The sequence below is a fragment of the Sapajus apella genome, unplaced genomic scaffold (genome assembly GCF_009761245.1).
Source record: "Sapajus apella isolate SASKATOON/1434 unplaced genomic scaffold, GSC_monkey_1.0 scaffold6, whole genome shotgun sequence".
Lineage (NCBI taxonomy): Eukaryota > Metazoa > Chordata > Mammalia > Primates > Cebidae > Sapajus > Sapajus apella.
The window spans coordinates 37426278-37444803 of record NW_022436946.1 but is presented as its reverse complement, the minus strand read 5'-3'; the positions used below and the strand labels follow the sequence as shown (position 1 = coordinate 37444803).

Below are 18526 nucleotides of genomic sequence, written 5' to 3'. Positions count from 1 at the left end.
CCTCTCTCCCTCTGTCTTCCCTTCTCCCCGCTCTCTCCCGCTCCCTCTTTCACTTTTTCTCCCTACCCGCAGAGATTCTGGCTCAAAAACCTACAGACGGACGGAGCTTACAGTCCGGCATTAAAAGGCAGACGGATTGGGGTGAGCCCCGCCAGCACCAGGCCACCTCGGCTCCCTGGCCGTTCGGGACTGGGGACTGCGCTGTCTCGGCTGCCTTCTCACATTCATTCTCACCACTCCCTTTTCACCTTCCACTCCCAGGCCCTCCCACCTAAGTTGGCTGTTTATACTAGGAGGTCCGCCTTTCCCTGCGGCCTCCCCTCCCCTCTCAGTTTGGAGCCCCTCCAAGGGCTCCACATGAATATTCAGCTTTTGTGACCGCTTCCTCACCACTCTCATTTATGTAGTCAAGGTGCCGGATATCATGTCTATATTTACATAGACCTTTTATGTGCCCCCTCACCTAGTTTGCAGGAAAGTGGGTGGAAAAGGGATTCCAGGGGTAGGAGCCAGAGGTATATGATCTCTGAAGGCAGAGGGTCAGGGTGCCCACTTTCTTGAGCAAGGTTTCTTGTCTTTTTCTAGGGATACACTGTTGCACTCTTTGTGCTAATATCTTCTCCTGAGATTCACTGGCCACCCCTCTTCCTCCCTACAGTCTTCTCCCAGAGGGCTTGGGCGAAGAATATGTTTCACTGCAGTGCTGGAAAATGACTTCATTACTCAAATGCATGAACTTTTATTTACAAAGAACATCTTGTTTTCATCCTAAAGAGGTGCTTTGTAAGGGACCTGGAACAAGGCTTGCAGTGTATGAGCCTGTCAAATACACTGCCCACAGCCCCGACCTCTTCCTCTTGGCCTGTAATCTCATGCCTACTACATCTGTCTGAATCATGTAACCTTTCCAAGGCTTCAGGGTGAAGTTGGGCTACAGTTATGCCAGGGGTGCCCCTGTGGATGGAAAAGTGGCCGCGACAGCTGATAGGTACCTTTGTTTACATTGGCTTCAAAAAAGAGCTCTAAACATTTCCACAAGATCCGACCACGGTTTAAAAATGGTCAGATGAGACAACCATAAAATGAAACCCAGGTAAGCCTCTAGGTATTTGAAAGAAAGCATTTTCATAAAACCTAATCATTAGCTCCATTTCATAGAACAAAAGTCATTTTATCTAAGGATAAGCAAAACCATTTATTTTGTACCTATCATGTGCCAGACACTTGGCATATGCTATTTGTAAACCTCACAGCATTCCTGCAAAGTAGTATTAGTACTTTCCTTTTATAGAAAAAGAAAGTGAGGTTCAGAGAGACTAGGATATTTGCCCAAGGTCACACAGCTGGTGGAAAGCAGAGGTGGAGTTTGGATCCTGGCTTCACTGATCTAAGAGCTCTCTTTTACGTCTATACACATCACATTGCAACTTCAAAATAATGAGCATGAATTCAGAGGTGGGAGAAATGGTCACTTTTAGTTTTTGAGTGTCTCCTATGTACAAAAAAAGATTACATAAATTGTCTCATTTAATTTCATCTTCATGATAATCCCGTGGAATAGGGATTGTCGTACACACTTGGCCATGGGTAAATGGTAAAAATACTACTATAGCCCAGGTAAATCTGATGCTAAGCTCTTTGATTTTAAATAATAAAATTGTATGACACAAAATACTGAAACCTACTGGGCTGCGTTAGCAGGAGGTTAGAATTCTGAGTCACAGGATGAGACAGGAGATCAGCATAAGATACAGGTCACAGAGACCTTGCTGATAAAACAGCATGAGGTAAAGAAGGCAGCTAAATCCCACCAAAACCAAGGTGGTGACCTTGGTCATGCTCACTGCTCATTATATGCTAATTGTAATGCACTAGCATGCTAAAATACACTCCCACCAGCACCAAGACAGCTTATAAATGCCAGGGCAACATCAGGGAGTTACTCTACATGGTCTAAAAAAGGGAGGAACCCTTAGGTTTCCGGAAATTGCCGACCTCTTTCCCAGAAAACTCATGAATAATCTACACTCTGTTTAGCATATAATCAAGAAATAACCATAAAAATAGGCAATCAGCCAGGTGCGGTGGCTCAAGCCTGTAATCCCAGCACTTTGGGAGGCAGAGGCGGGTGGATCACGAGGTCAAGAGATCGAGACCATCCTGGTCAACATGGTGAAACCCTGTCTCTACTAAAAATACAAAACATTAGCTGGGCATGGTGGCACGTGCCTGTAATCCCAGCTACTCAGGAGGTTGAGGCACGAGAATTGCCTGAGCCCAGGAGGCGGAGGTTGCGGTGAGCCGAGATCACGCCATTGCACTCCAGCCTGGGTAACAAGAGTGAAACTCCGTCTCAAAAAAAAAAAACAAAAAAAAAAAAAAGGCAATCAGTAGCCCTTAGGGCTGCTCTGCCAATGGAGTAGCCATTCCATTATTCCTTTACTTTCTTAATAAACTTGCTTTCACTTTACCCCATGGACTCGCCTGGAATTCTTTGTTGCATGAGATCCAAGAACGTTCTCTTGGGGTCTGGATTGGAACACCTTTCCAGTAACATTTTCACTGAATTATTATGGGTAGTAAATGAAAGAATATAAATAAACATTAACACAGACTAGCTTGTAGTCAGAGCTCAATAAATACTATTTAATTATACAATAAACCCTCCTTTAACATTATGTATATGTTCTTGGAAACTGTGACTTTAGGCAAAACAACATATAATGAAGCCAATTTTATCTTAGGCTAATTGATATAAATAAGATTTATTTAAATTCTTATGACATAGTTCTGGTCACAAAACATCATCAAACTTCTAAATAAAGGCCAGAATGCTTCTAATGGGAAATATGAAAATAAATGTGAGCTACACATACGTTTCAGGAAGTTAATAAAAACAAGTGAGAGAATTATTTATCCAATATTTGGCAAATCAGTGAGTGATAGCAATCGTAGTGGTGGTGGGTTAAAGCAGGGAATAAATGTTTAAAAGCAAAAATTGTGAGAAGCACCTCCTACCACCATGCAATTCAAAAAAACCCAACAACAAATGCGGTGGGCTACCCGAATGCTTTCATGCAGCGTTGTTTATTGTCATGCACCTGTATGATTATTGTAGACTTCAAGAACTTTTATTTGATAATAATTTTTGTTCATTATTCCTTCATTTTCCAATCTGCTTCTTCCAACTCAGGGTCTTGGGTGGCTGGAGCCCATCCTGGCAGCTCAGAGTTCAAGCTGGGGATCCTGGGGAAAAGGCCATCCATCGCCGGGCATATTCACACACACAGTCACACTCGTTAAGACTGGAACCATGCAGACATACCAAGGAATGAGCACATCTTTGGGATGTGGGAGGCAGCTGGAGTACCTGGAGAAAACCCATGTGGGAGAACATGCAAATTCCACACAGACAGTGGCTCCAGACAGGAATTGAATTTTTTTTTTTCTCACCAATGTGATGACAAAGTAATGCTGAAAGAAACAATGTTATTCTGGGACCTGCCTTACTATATTTTCAAATCTTAAAGAAGAACAAAATGACTATTCTAAAAGAGGAAAGGCAACCATGTTTATTTATCCTGGTGTAGGTAACCTCCCATGTGTGAGAATAGCTGTTCCCATTTCTGGCTGCTGCTGGGCCCTTCCTTGCATTAACCATGAATGAGGCAGTAATGGGCCACAGAATCACAGGTGAAGTAGACAAGGAGAGAGCACGGCTGACTAATTTATAGCAAGTTAGAAGGCAGCAGAACAAAGGGTATTACCTCCTCACCAAAGGGCCACTCCCTGATCACCAAAGGCTTGAGTGCAGGAGGATTTTATTCCTGCTCCAGGGACAGCTGGGAAGCATTTTCAATGTAGCTGCTATTTATTTATTTATTTATTTAGAGATGTCTTGCTCTGTTGCCCAGGCTAGAGTGCAATGGCACGATCTTGGCTCACTGCAACCTCCGTCTCCCGGATTCAAGTAATTCTCTGGCCTCAGCCTCCCGAGTAGCTGGGATTACACGTGCCCACCACCATGCCCGGCTAATTTTTTGTATTTGTTTTAGTAGAGAAGGGGTTTCACAATGTTGGTCAGGCTGGTCTCGAACTGCTGACCTCATGATCCATCTGCCTCGGCCTCCCAAAATACTGAGATTACAGGTGTGAGCCACCGTGCCCAGCCTGCAGCTGCCTTCTTATCACAGCTCTCCCTTTCTCTCTCTTCTGGGATTGGGGCTGGGTGTTCATCCAGTCCTTTCACGGACGTCATCATTTTTGGGACACCTATTTACCCCATGGTGAAAGGAGTGCTACTCCATCCATCATCCACAATGCATAGAAGACAGCACGGACATTCAGAGAAGCTCACAGTGCCTCCAAGGACACTAAGCCAGTTAGTAAAAAATGAGGGCCCCCATGCCATTCAACTCCCAGACCAATATTTTCCCAACTAGACCAAATTATTTTTAATTCTGGCAGCAGCAGATCTGGTGGTTTTGAGGCATTATCATAAGAAGCTTCTGGAATTCCCTTTTGAGTCCCCTAGGGCAGTCATCACCCCTTTCAGTGCTTGGCTGTTAGGCCTGTCCTCAGCATCCAAGGCTCTACTGAGGGTGTTATTAACACATCCCATATGCCCTTCTGTAAATAGAAAGTCACGTCAGATGCTATTTTGGATTTGTAGGTGCTAATCTTGACATAACCAGACAGAGGATTGTTGTGGGGACTGTGTACTAGTGACAATAATTTTGTGATGAGATCAGTCAGAGAAGCAAGTATGAACTGAGCTATCCCCCACCATGAGGTCTCTAACTGGCACTCAAGTAGCAGGACCGGAGAGTGTAAGATGGCATCTCTTTTTTTTCTGCTAATCCTGGTCTCCAAGATTCTGTTTTACAAGCAGCTCTGGTGGATGTTCAGGCTCTATGAGGAGGAGCAGCAGGGAGAGTGCTGGGAGGTGGATAGAGTTTAAAAGTTGTTTTCCTTCTGTGAGTTTTCTCAGGCTTTTGTTCAGGACATGGATAGTATGTCCTATCTATGCTTCCTCTTCAGTCACAGACTCATTTGGCTTTTAGTATATGCTACTAGCATTCTTCATCATTTATTCTTTCATCCATCTATTCCTCCATCCATCTATCCATACGTTATTTATTTATTTTATCATCATTTATTAAATAGCTCAGTACGTCAGGTTTAGATGCTGAGGATAAAATGCTAAAAACATCATTCTGTCAAGGAGTGTTTTTTTAGAGTCTGGTGGGACTCTGTCAGAAATGCAGTGATTAACAGGAGTTCCATGAGAATGTGTAGAAAGGCTCCTGATGAAAGATATCAAACAAGCCATTTACTCAGATGCAGCCAGGGTAAGTCAGGGAGGCTGGAGAAGAAGAGGGCGACTGGGCTGAGTCTGAACTGGTGGGAGGAGGGAAAGGATGGTCCTCCAGGATTGAAGTGCAGATGCAGAAGGACAGACAAGTCAGGGCACAGTGGCTTATGCCTGGAATTCCAGCATTTTGGGAGGCTCAAGCAGGTGGATCACCTGAGCCCAGAAGCTTGAGACCAGCCTGGTCAACATGGTGGAACCCCATCTCTACAAAAACAAACAAACAAAACCAAGTATATACAAGTACTGGCCAGGTGTGGTGCTGTGTGCCTGTAGTCCTAGCTACACAAGAAACTGAGGTGGGAGGATCACCTAAGCCTGGGAAGTTGAGGCTGCAGTGAGGGTACACCACTGTACTACAGCCTGGATGACAGAGTGAGACCACGTCTTGAAGAAATAAAATTAAAATAACAGAGGAACAGACACATCAGAGACCATGATGTCATGGAGGGTGGGAAAGCCATGTGATTTCCAGATGCTCTCTGAACCCCTACTGTTCACAGGGTACTGTCTCTGCTATCAGGCCCGCAGAGTCTGCAGGAAAACAAAGAGCTTCCCCAGCCTCCTACTGCTCTCTTAGCACTGGCTGCCAATCCAGGCCCAGTGAGCAACAGAGGATCCTTCCCCAGTGCAAATCTGAACACTGGGAGCTTTTAGTCCTAGTATTTATGCACTGCAAAAAACCCCACTAAACCTGATGGGAGAAAGAACAACTTTTAAAAGGCCTCCATCCAGCTCCTAGCACTCTTGCTGTTGCATCTCCTCATACAGCCTGAACTTCCACCAAAGGCATTCATAAAAGAGAATCTCGGTCTGAGAGAAGAATCAGCAGAAAAAGAGACAGTGTCTTACAATTTCCATTTCTACCACTGAGTACCAGTTAGGGCACATGGTGGGGGAGAGCTGGTGCTTGCATCTCTGGCTGATCTCATCATAAAATTGTCTTCACTGTTTTTTAGGTGAATAAATTTAAGCCTAGGAATGACGTGATCATATTTGCATTAACATTTTTTTCTGAGATGAAGTCTTGCTCTGTCACCCAGGCTGGAGTGCAGTGGCACCATCTCTGCTCGCTACAGCCTTTGCTGCTGGGGTTCTAGTGATTCTCCTGCCTCAGCCTCCCAAGTAGCTATAATTATGCCCCCATGCCTGGCTAATTTTCTAATATATATAATTTCTAATTTTACTATAATGACTTTATCTGGTACATTTAAATTTTTTATACAAAAATCAGCAGGTGGTAGTGGCACATGCCTGTAGTCCCAGCTACTTGGGGACGCTGAGGCAGGAGAATTGCTTGAACTGGGGAGGTAGAGGCTGCAGTGAGCCAAGATTGCACCACTACACTGCAGCCTGGGTGACAGAGCAAGACTCCATCTCAAAAAAATAAAAATAAATAAAAACAAAAATATAAAAAGAAAAAGGAAAAGAAATTACATATACTAGAGTAGGTGGAAATAATGTTACTAGAAATCATACTACTCTGGGGCAATAACTTACAACACTGAAAATGCTTTGGTGTAAATACCTTCAGACTTTCGTGACATCTGTATTAATGTATTCCATCTATTTTTATATTTTGTTATATATATTATATGTGCTTTATACATATTCTTTTTGTCTATTCCATCTTTTTTTTTTACAAAGATGAATTAAACCATACATAATATATGTCAACATTTTCTCCCTGTCACTGTAACTCCAGTATGTAACCATGAGTAGCTTGCACTGTTCAGATGTGACTTTTGGGAAGACCTTCTGGCATGGATGGGGCCTGGAATTGAGGGCAGTGCTGAGAGATCAGTTAGGAGGCTGGGCAAGCCCTTTCTTCTCATGGAAGCTCTGTGAACCCCAAGGGCAGGGACTGTACTCATGAACTGGGGACTTGGGAGACATTTGGGGATGATAATAGCAATGAGTGAGTTGGCCTGATGGAGAATGAAACAAACAGATGAGAGCATGGTCCTAATGAGGATTATTGACCAGCCTCTGCTGTGGCCATCCCTTTAGGTCGAATAGGATAATTACTTCAACAGCCCTAAAGGAAAGTGATAAATACTCCGTGTAACGCATTCAATAGAGAACAGCAGGTATCAACATCAATTAGCTTAGTGATGAGATCAATATAACAGAGAAGCTCCTGGGACTTGTTAATAAAATGATATAATTAAGAAGAATGAAACAACTTTCAAAAAAGGAGACCTAAGAAATTGACGTTTTGTGTCCATACATCCAACCCCACTCCCAGTACCACAAAGGAACTGTCCATTAAGATCAGAATTGCTGTCAGCATGGTGGGAAGATACACAGAATGGAGTGTTAAAATCTGTTCTAACCTGCTCTGTGTGAGCAGCTGCAGAAACTAGTCTGTGAGATTTTTAACTCAAAAGCTCTACAATGGAAAATGCATGCTGGACATGCTTACTTTAGGAAATCAATTGATTTCAGAAGAAACTTTGAAAGTAGAGAGAGCATAACCTTAATAGTGCTACAAATTTTCACAGTGCCTTATAATTTGAAATTGATATATATTTGTTTCTCCTCCTACGAGTGAGACTGACCTGGCTTTAAACACCAAGTGTAGACTTAGACCTTTAGGAGAAAGATTCCTGTATCACTGTCCACCACATCCCTTATTCTTTGAATATTTAACAATTGAAATAAGATGTTGAATTTGCCATTCATTCATTCATCACCCATTCATTCAACAAATATTTTTCAAATGTCTACGTTGCAAGCTGCATTTTTCTAGGCTCTATAGCAAAGAAGAAATCAGACAAAAATTCTTACCTTCATGGAGTTTACATCTAACTGAAGCAAGGTAGAAGAGAGATAAACAATCGGACAAGGGAAATGTATAGTAGGTCACATGGTAAATGCTTTGGAGAAAAAGAGCAGAGCAGAGGGTAGAGCATACAAGCTGAGAAAAGTTGGATGAAACTATTTTAAATTGGGTCATCAGGGCCAGGTGTAGAGGCTCACACCTGTGTTCCTGGAACTTTGGGAGGCTAAGGCAGGTGGATCACTTGAGGTCAGGAGTTCAAGACCAGCCTGGCCAACATGGGCAAAACCCTGTCTCTACTAAAAATACAAAAAATTAGCCAGACATGGTGGCACACGCCTATAATTTCAGCTGCTCAGGAGGCTGAGGCACAAAAATCTCTTGAACCTGGGACGCAGTTGCAGTGAGCAGAGATGGCACCACTGTACTACAACCTGGGTGACAGAGCAAGACCTTGTCTAAAAAAAAAAAAAAAAGTCACCATGGAGGCCTCACTGATGAGACAATATTTGTGCAGAATCTGGGATGTGAGGTGGCAAGCCAGGCAGCTATTAATGCAGAAGAGCAGGGCAGAGAGAAGAAACAGAAACTCGGTAATGGAAGGGAGGAGGATGCTTCTCTCACTGAGGAAAGAAGTGATGGAGGTAAAGCATAGCTGGAGATAATGTCAGAAATGTAGGGGCTGTGGGGAGGATGACTATGTAGGATCTTTGGGATCATTATGTACAAAGACTGGCTTCTTCTCTGAGTAAGCTGGGAAGAATTTGGAGGGTCTTGTGCCTAGAAGTGACATAATAGTGCTTATTCTGTCTGCGATTGGGGGAGTAGATGTAGGGAAAGAGGTGAGGGAAGAAGCAGGGAGGCTATTTTAAGGCTATTTTAATAATACAGGTGAGCCATCATGATGACTTGGGTTAGGATGTTGGCATTATATATGAAAAACAGTTGAATTCTTGATTTATTTTAAATGTAGAATCAATGGGATTTGCTGGATATGGGGAATGAGAGTAAGAAAGAAATCCAGGATGACGTATATGGTTTTGTCCTGAGCAGGCTGGAATGACGAATTTGTCATTATCAGAATGGGAAGGACTATGGGAAGAGCAGATCAGGGTAGTGGAGACATGAAGAGTTTAGTTTTGAACAAGACTTTTTTGAAATCCTCTCAGATCACATTCTTACACTGAATTCCTTACTTAAAGATACTTATTTTTAAAACATTATATATCCATAATGTGCAATGCATACTTTTGTTTTCCCTGGGATGTATCAGGATGACATGTATCAGATGTCCTATAAAACTACAGGACATCCTTACAGTCTAGAAGAAAGATTTGTAGCATGAATTCCAGTATCTACAATTCAAGTCAATCAGTGCTCAAGATTGGTAAAAGGTCCATTACCCTTGGGGGAGAAAGCAGGAAGGAATCCCTTTGAACTCCATGAGAAGAGAAGGCATTACAGGTTTGAGCTGGGCCAGGTGCAGTGAGTGGGTCATGCCTGCAATCCTAACCCTGTAATCCCAAGACTGAAGTGGGTAGATCACTCGAGCTCAGGAATTCAAGACCAACCTGGGCAACATGGTGAAACTCTGTCTCTACAAAAAATACGAAAATTAGTTGGATGTGGTGGCTAATTTTTAATTAACCTGTGATCCCAGCTCCTCAAGAGGCAGAAATGGGAGGATTGCTTGAGCCCAGGAGGTGAAGATTGCAGTGAACTGAGCCGAGATCATTCCACTGCACTCTAGCCTGGGAGACAGAGGAGACCCTGTTTCAAAAAAAAAAAAAAAGATTTGAAGATTTGAGCTTGATCGCTATACATGTAGGAATTAGATGTGGGAAGATGGGTGGGGGAGGTTCATGAGAAAAGGAATTTCTGGCAAATGGAACAGCATAGGCTCAGTTGTAGGAATGAAAAAACACATTCATATTCAGGCAAAAGCACGTTGGCAGATGGCTGAGCGCTATACAAAACTTGTTTGGGGGAATAACGGGAGATAATATAGAACTATAGAATAGGTAGGTATAGCCTGATTACTTTACAGTTTGCTCCTATGAGAAAGAGGGATCACCGGAGAGTTAAGAAGGGTTCATTGAATAGCCACGTGAGGTTGCACTGCAGCACTGCAGTGGAGAGAGACTAGAGGCTGGTCCAGCCAGGAGATTGCTGCAGTAATAACATAGGCCTCAAAGGAGGACCAAGACAGAATAACATTTATGAATTGTCACTGTCCCCTGAACATAATGTCCATCCCTAGGCTAATCCAGACACAGTGCAGACATCTGATTTTGTAAAACCACCATTTCCCTGAAACTGAGGTGAATTTTAGCTTGAATGGAATTAGTCAATGGAAGGACAGGCCAGGAAAGAAGGCAATGCTTGATACTGGTGTTTCCCAACCAATGCACACTGTGTGCAGTTTGCCAAGCCACAGGCTGGCTTCTCTGCCAGGAGAAGGTGTTGCCTGACAGCAATTCCTATGAGATAGCTTCTTCCTCTTTTTACCTTTTTTTTGAGGGGCAGAAAGTAGGAGGGGGCAGCATGGTGGAAGCCCTTGTAAGTGCAGGGGTCTTCTGGAAAGAGAAGTTCTCATTCTTTGGAGAAGCTTCCCAAGGTGGACAGCTTTTTTCTCCTTTATGTGGTAGAGAGACTTTGCTGCCCTTGGAGTTGTTGACAGGCTCAGGGGAAGCCAGGTTTAGCAGAAACTGACCCCACAAAGGGAAGAGTGGAAGGAGATGAGAAAATGGGTCCCAGAAGGTGATATTTAGCTGTGGAATCTGAACTTTCCAATTTCACAAGTCCAAAAATACCCTTTATTGCCAAGTTGAGTTAGATTTTCTGTTACTGACAACAAAAAGGTTTCTAACTGATACAAGAACAGTACGAATTTGAGAAACATGATTTTGGAAGACACTGTGATGGGTGAATCAGTGAGAAATAGGAGGTGGTTTGTTGAACAGAAATGTTTTTTGGAGGAAGTCCTCAGGAAAGCAAAACTAATATACAGAGTATCTTCATTTCCTATAATTCATCAATTCATTAGACATTTATTAAATGAGAAATTAGATGGTAAAAACTCAGCCTATGGATTCAGACTGTAAATCTGTGTATTGTAGTCTGTTTTTATAGCCTTCAATTCTCCAACTTATCAGCTCTGTGAACTTGGGAAGTTATTTCATTCTCAAAGCCTTAGCTGCCGCATCTGTAAAAAGGGAACTGTACCTATCTCATAGAGTTTTTGTGAGTGTAAAATAAGATCACGTATGAGAATTGTCCAGAATAATGCCTGGCACATAGAGAATGCTTAATAAACTTTAGCTGCTGTTATTATTGCTGCTACCACTAATATTAATACTTAGTTACATGTCTAATGTGTTCTGGAGAAAACTAGAAGACAGAAGGGTAGGTTGATAACTATAACTTTAGTAGAAGTTTCTGTTGCCTATAGCATAATGCATAAGTATTCTTGTTTTCTTTCAGTCATTTTAATATTCAGAAGCTATAACTTAACAATTATAGATGCATTATTATCAATGTGGTACGTAACATTTGTTAAGGTTTCTCAGAGGCTGCTAACGAGGCTGTCACATGGTTACAGTCTCATTAGGGGCCGAAGACAATATCTAGCCCTTGAATACAGATTCCATCTTAATTCTTAGCACTATCCAGATAATTCACGGCTTCAGCCACTCTGTTCTTAACTACTTGGCTCTTTCAGTCTGTAGTGATTTTAGCCCCTCTGTCCTTAACAAACTCAGTTCTGTATCTGAATTTTCATTTGTAGACTCAGACATTGTAAAACCCTCTAGGAATAAGTGCCTAAAAATGAATAGGCTTTTCTAGGAGACTAGACCATAATTTGGGGGACAGTTTTCTCTCTGACATTGTCAGGCATTCAGATTAAGACTCTATAATTACTAAAGGTTTCTAGAATTATGATATTTTACATTGGTTTTAACTTTTCATCATTTCAGTATGCAGAATACTATCACCTACATTGTCTCAAATAATTCTCCTGACACCTCTGCTAGCTGCGCATAATTATCCAACTTGAGGCTGAGAGGCAGAGTCATGAGCGAGCAGCAGAACATGACCCAGTGGCTGATCTTCAGGCTCCCAGGCTGATGCAGTTTCTTTCTGTTCCTTCTGGCTCCTGAAGCTATCAACCTTTGACATTTAAAACTTTACAACTCAACTTAACTAACAGCTGAGCAGCAAGAATACAAAGACAGCAGCGTTCACAATTTCAGTCCATCAGATTTTGAGGATGAATTCATGAATTATCATTCTTAAATTAATAATTATTAGAAAACAAGAAACCAGTGACAAGAAGTTGATTGTGGGCTAGAGGGAGAGAAGGAGCCTATGATTGGAAGGAGGCATATTTTATCTTTAAATAACTGAATAAAATAAAGGCTTGTCTTCTCTGTCTTTATTAATTAGGATGTCGGAGCACAGAGAATTTAAAAATTGGGCTTGCCATGGCTCAGGCTTGTTGGGAAGAGATCTTCCCGGTGAATATGCTGTGTATCAAAGACCTTGAAATGAGCATTTCCTCCAGCCAACTACTAAAAATGGGCCGGTAGCATTTTTGTGCTTAATTAAGCTGGATAGCCTTTGGGAAAGGGCTAGTACAATTTTTAGCCTGGTGTTAAGATGAGTGATGATGAACAGTTCCATCGAGGGCACGGGACAGAGCACACGGAGGAGAAAAGGCTTTGGACTGGGGCCTGGAAGCCTGGTATTTGCATCCCAGGGCTGCCTCTTGTGAGCCACAGTCTTGAGTCAGTTTCTTAAGCTCCCTGGCTTTTACTTTCCCTGCTCTATGAAATGAATAGTGACACAAGATGAGCCTGGGGTCCTATTCAGCTTCAAGGCTCTGATGTTCCTGGAAAGCACCTATCCCCTGACAGGGACTGTTCTGGCCATGGCCAAGAGCAGTTGGATGGTTTAGAAAGCAGAACATAGAGGACTATTCCATGGCATTACCTGCTGAAATCATTAAACCCAGGGTCTGGTGATTTGTGCCCAAAGCTATATTTTAGGTGCCTGAAAAAAGCCTAATGGACAGTTCATGTAACAAATTTAATGCAACAAAGGAAGAGAAATATGAGTTATTACTTTAAACTCTGCCAGATTCAGAACTGTGGGCCGGAAAAGAAATAATTCTGCTTGAGACCACAAAAGGAAAACAATTAGGAATTATGTCTCCTGTTCCTGATTCACCCCACTGTGATATAGCCCTCCACTGGCATTATGGTGTATGCTTCCTAGAACAATAGGCCATCAAATAATATAGTGCTACAGATGGAAAAAGACCAGACAAATGACATAGGACACTGCAACAGGAACTTGTGACTCTACCAGCAGAACAGGGTAGTTTTTCTCAGTCATTAGTTCACCTGCAGGGTCATTTAAAAAAACATTTACTGAGTAACAGTGTTTCAGTGAAGTTGAATTTTATTCCCTTTATTTAGCCTCTATTGCTTTGTTTTGTTTTGTTTTGTTTTTGAGATGGAGTTTTGCTCTTGTTGCCCAGGCTAGAGTGCAATGGCGTGATCTCTGCTCACTGCAACCTCCAACTCCTGGGTTCAAGTGATTCTCCTGCCTCAGCCTCCTGAGTAGCTGGGATTATAGGCATGTACCACCATGCCTGCCTAATTTTGTATTTTTAGTAGAGATGGGGTTTCTCCATGTTCATCAGGCTGGTCTCGAACTCCCGACCTCAGGTGATCCGCCCACCTTGGCCTCCCAAAATGCTGGAATTACAGGTGTGAGTCACTGTACCTGGCCTGCATCTATTGTTCTTAACTGTGAATAATTTTATTCTTGCTATTTGCAAGGACCCTAAATATATTAGGTTGGTGCAAAAGTAATTGATGTTTTTGCTATTGAAAATAATGCCAAAAACTGCAGTTGCTTTTGCACCAACCTAATATAATTACAAATGGTAAAAAGCAAAAGGGAGAACTATGACAAAGTATATGTGAACTCCACAAATCCAAGGCCAAGTGTAGAAACAAGCCTGGCTGAACTGTGTAGGAAAGGAAGCACCTGCTTGTTGCAGGATGCTGAGGAAGATGGAGGATCAGTATGTAGGCAATTTTTGCTGTAGATTCCTTGCTTATTCACTGATTTTTATGTAATCCTGACACAGACTAAGTAGAACACAGTCGCTCCTGGAAAATGTTCTTATTTAATGCTATGAAATAGCTGAGAAACCCAGATCATTAAGCAGTTTTGAGTAGCATCTATGTCCAAAGTAGGACACAGGCAAACCCAGCCCTTCTGGTCTACGTGTGACACAGTCATGAGGACAAACCCACAACAAGAAAAGAAATTTAAAAATAAACAAAAATCCGCAAGCCAGGAGCATGAAAACACAAAGCAATCACACAGAGATCAGAAGAACATTGTCTATGCCTTCCGTCTCCCCACTCCCACCCCTTTTAATAACTTAAACAGTTACCTCTGATCCTTCCTTGGATGGTGGACAATACCAAAAGCTGAGATCCACCCTCCACCCTGGCAATTCCATTACTGCATCATGGCTGGACATCTGCAATGGCCTGGGAACAGCCAGTGGGTTCTAGGCAGAAAGCCCAATATCAACAGTGTGTCTGATGGGCAGCTGGAGTGAGGCTGGTAAGTGGCTGAGCCTCTATTCCAGAAACGATTGCCAGAATGTTTCAGCCTTTATCAGCCACTGCCTTAATGAAGGGCTGAGCTGTTAATGAAACCTACTCAAAATGGTAGGTCAAAATCTACCCCCAGCATCCTGGGAATCAGCAGACATTTTGATTTCATGTTTAAATAAGACAATGCATACTGCTTTTACAACTGAGGCAACACTTCTGTCTGCTTTCCTAATTGTAACATTAGCAAAGCTATGATGCTTTGGATGAAAGTGGGGCAAACCAGTGGCCTATCATTTGAGTTGATCAGTCAGTCCAGCAGCCACTCTGTTGGTTATTAGTGTAACAACCAGTCTCTCATTTTGCTACCATTTTCCTAAGCTTGGAATTTTTCTCATTAGCTGACAAATTTCAGCTTCTCATTCTGTCATGTATTATTATGAAACACTTTTTTACCTCCAAGGACTTACTACCAGCTCCTCTCACCTTGTCTATTCCCCGCTCCCTTTTCCTGCTTTGGCTTTCCTTCATAGGCTCCTGGCATTGCCACAGAATGCCATGGAATAGTATGCCATACTATTCCCTCTTGGCCATGACTCCTCTCAATTCATAGCTCTTTCCATAAGGTTTAGGTCCTCATCATAATGCCACAGTGCCCTCAAGGAGCTCTCCAGTCACCTCAAATCACTGCATCCAGTGAGGGCTTAGTCTTTTCACCCCTGTGTAGCATTTATTTCTTTTAAAGACTTTCTCCTCTTTGGGCTTCTACAGAATATAATTCTCTTTTTCTCTTCTTAGTTTTCGGATGTGGCCCCCTAAATATAGTGAGACACTCTGCCTCTGGCATTCTTTCTTCTTCCTTTATCATTTCCTTCTGATCTAATCTACTGCCTTGGCTTTCATTATTGCTTCTGTGTGTGACTGAACTCTTCATCTCTGGTCAAGGCTGTTCTAATAAGCTCTAAACCTGAATTTCCAGCTGCTGAAATGTTATACCCCAAAGACACCCTTACATCAATCTCAGTATACTCAGAATGGAACTCATTTTCTCCACCTGAAACCTTCCTTATGCTTTCTTTTTAAAAGAGAATCACTGTTCTTCCAGTCATCTAGGCTCAAAATGTCAGCATAGTTTTTACTACTATCATTTTCTTGACTCTCATTTCCCATCCATTGCCAAGTCAATATAATCTACTAAGGCTGCATTTCACACACCAGCATCCTACAGAGCAATGGGTTAAACAAAGTTAAAAAAAATTAAACTGCAATACCTCTTATACCTTTGCATTGTGAATCCCTAAAAAGGACAGGTCCTGTGCCTTTCTCCCCTTACAGACCCACGACACTTTTGTTTTCAAGAGAAATCTACGGAGGTTTCTCAGGAAGTTAAGGAATATATTTTGGCAAATGCATGCATAGAAAAATTGTCATTCTGCAAAAGAGCATTTTGATACATCATTTCACTGAATTCATTCAGAAACAAGCTATATGAAAGGGCCAGATCTGGTGAGAGCCATGCAGAATGGGTGGTAGCTTCTTCCCTGACATTGTCTCTGACTCCAGACAGTAAACGTCTGTGCAGTTTATTGCAAGTGAGTTTCATAATTGGTGTAAAAGTAACCACAGATATACAGGCATTTAAAAATGGGCTAAAACAATTTTGTGCTTACTCACTATTACTCTGGCTCAAAATTCTTTTAAGTGTTCATCAGACATCCTATTCTGTCTATAATTTGGTCCTGCTTGGGTTTAAAAAATAGGTGTCTTTTAAGTGGTATGTACTAATTTTCATTGAGAGCCACTATTTCTGTGTATCACCAAGTTAAAAAAAAAACTGTGCTCCAAAATTATTCAAACACACTGATAAATCTGGCTTCTATAAAAAGCTAACCACAAGCTTACTTAGATAAACAAATATCTTACCCTTTCTTTTAGGGCCTAGTACTGACTTTGGTTATAACTACATTAGCTGGTATGCAGCTCTAAATTATAGCCTAGAAATGATATTCATTGCTACTACAGCATTATTTTATGTTTCTTTTCACATCAGATAATATTTACAGAATATAATAAGATAAAAATGCATGAAAGGAAGAAAAATAACTATCTAATTTGTATGTATTTCTCTTATAAAAAGATATGCATTTTATGCAATGGCTGTAAAATGTTTCATGCAAGTGACACATTTCTAGCTGCCAGGTGGCATGTCCTGCTCTACAGGACGTGAGTGCTCAAGGAAAGCAAAAGTTATCAGTTAGAATGCAAGAAACTGAACACTCCTACTCACACTGGCATGGACAATAAGGAAATTCAGGTTCTCTATGACAAGAGGCCTGGAAGTGGGGGTTTCACACAAACACAGGATGTGAGAGCTATAGCTCTGCTCTTCTGAGAATCTTTGGGTTCTTTCTTCTATATGCTGGTTTTATTCTTAGGCTGGGAACAAGACAGCTGCAGCAGTTCCAGGTCTCACAGCCAGACTTGACACTATCTAGAAGCAGAGAAAGATCCATTCCTCCAGCAGACCACCCCTCAGATTTCATTGGTCAGATGGAGCCACTACTCATTATTCACCAAGCAGTGATAATAGATCAGTTACAGCCTGTAGCCACCAATGGCTTAGGCAATATGCCGGAAACAACAAGACAATAGATCTATGGCTTAGATCAATCAAGACTATCTTAGAGAAGGGAATTAAGTCACTATCATTTGAATTACTTGAACTAATTTGCACTCTGCAAGCAAGCAAGAAAGGAGAATGGATGTTGAAAGGGGGAATGGATGTTGAATGTACGCATGGCCCATGACGGAGGAACAAACCACCCAAAACATAGTGCTTAAAATAACTACCATTTATTTAGTTCATGTTTCTGGGGTCAGCAGTTTAAGCTGGGCTCATCTAGATGGTTCTTTGAATTTGTACGGCCTTCACATAGGACTGAAGTCAGCTATAGTTTGACTAGTGGCTCTGCTAAGGGTAATGGCCTCCAGCTCCATCCATGGCCCTGCAAAGGACATGATCTCATTCTTTTTTGTGGCTGCATAGTATTCCATGGTGTACATAGTGTATATGTACCACATTTTCTTAATGAGGTCTATCGTTGATGGGCATTTAGTTGAATCCATGTCTTTGCTATTGTGAATAGTGCTGCAGTGAGCATATGCATGCATACATCTTTAAAACAGAATGATTTATATACATACTGGATCAAGGCTTTCTATACCTGAAGAGAGGTGGTTGTTTCACTTCATAGATGCATAAACTGAGAGGTATAAAGGATGATGTAGTTGCTTAGTCATAGCAACATCAGAATTGAAACAGAACCTGAACTGTGGTCTAAATCCTCTGCCCAGCTATCTTAAATAGTTGGAATTTGGCTGTTTAATAAACTCTCTCACCCAAAATACAACTGGGAACAAAAGCATGAGCAAAAGAAGCCTTTAACCTTTGGTTATGAGATAACCAAAAGTTATGTCATAAAGTCCATGAAATTCACTTTACTTGGAAGAGAGCCTCTTCAAATTGTCGATCAGAATCTGTTTATTCTTATGCTACACACAATTATAACGGTCCTTCCTTCCTTCCTTCCTTCCTTCCTTCCTTCCTTCCTTCCTTCCTTCCTTCCTTCCTTCCTTTCTTCCTTCTTTCCTTCCTTCCTTCTTTCCTTTTCTCCTTCCTTCTTTCCCTCCCTCCCTCCCTCCTTCCCTCCTTTCTTTCTTTCTTTTCTTTTCTTT

At 41.8% G+C, this 18526-nt stretch overlaps 1 protein-coding gene and 1 long non-coding RNA gene across 5 annotated transcripts in view; one reads left to right on the top strand and one right to left on the bottom strand.

The window, feature by feature from the left end:
* The window catches only part of LAMA4 (laminin subunit alpha 4), a 154666-nt gene extending 154304 nt beyond the window's left edge, over positions 1-362 (bottom strand). For 2 of the 4 annotated variants that reach the window (XM_032274986.1, XM_032274988.1), the window contains exon 1: positions 112-362. The gene's annotated coding sequence lies outside the window, so the exon portion shown is untranslated. Of the gene's footprint in view, positions 1-94 lie in introns of all 4 variants that reach the window. The other 2 variants (XM_032274985.1, XM_032274987.1) reach the window with 1 other exon arrangement.
* LOC116549430 overlaps positions 1-18526 on the top strand; it is a 72003-nt gene that overhangs the window by 17153 nt on the left and 36324 nt on the right. The gene's annotated exons all lie outside the window — the stretch shown is intronic.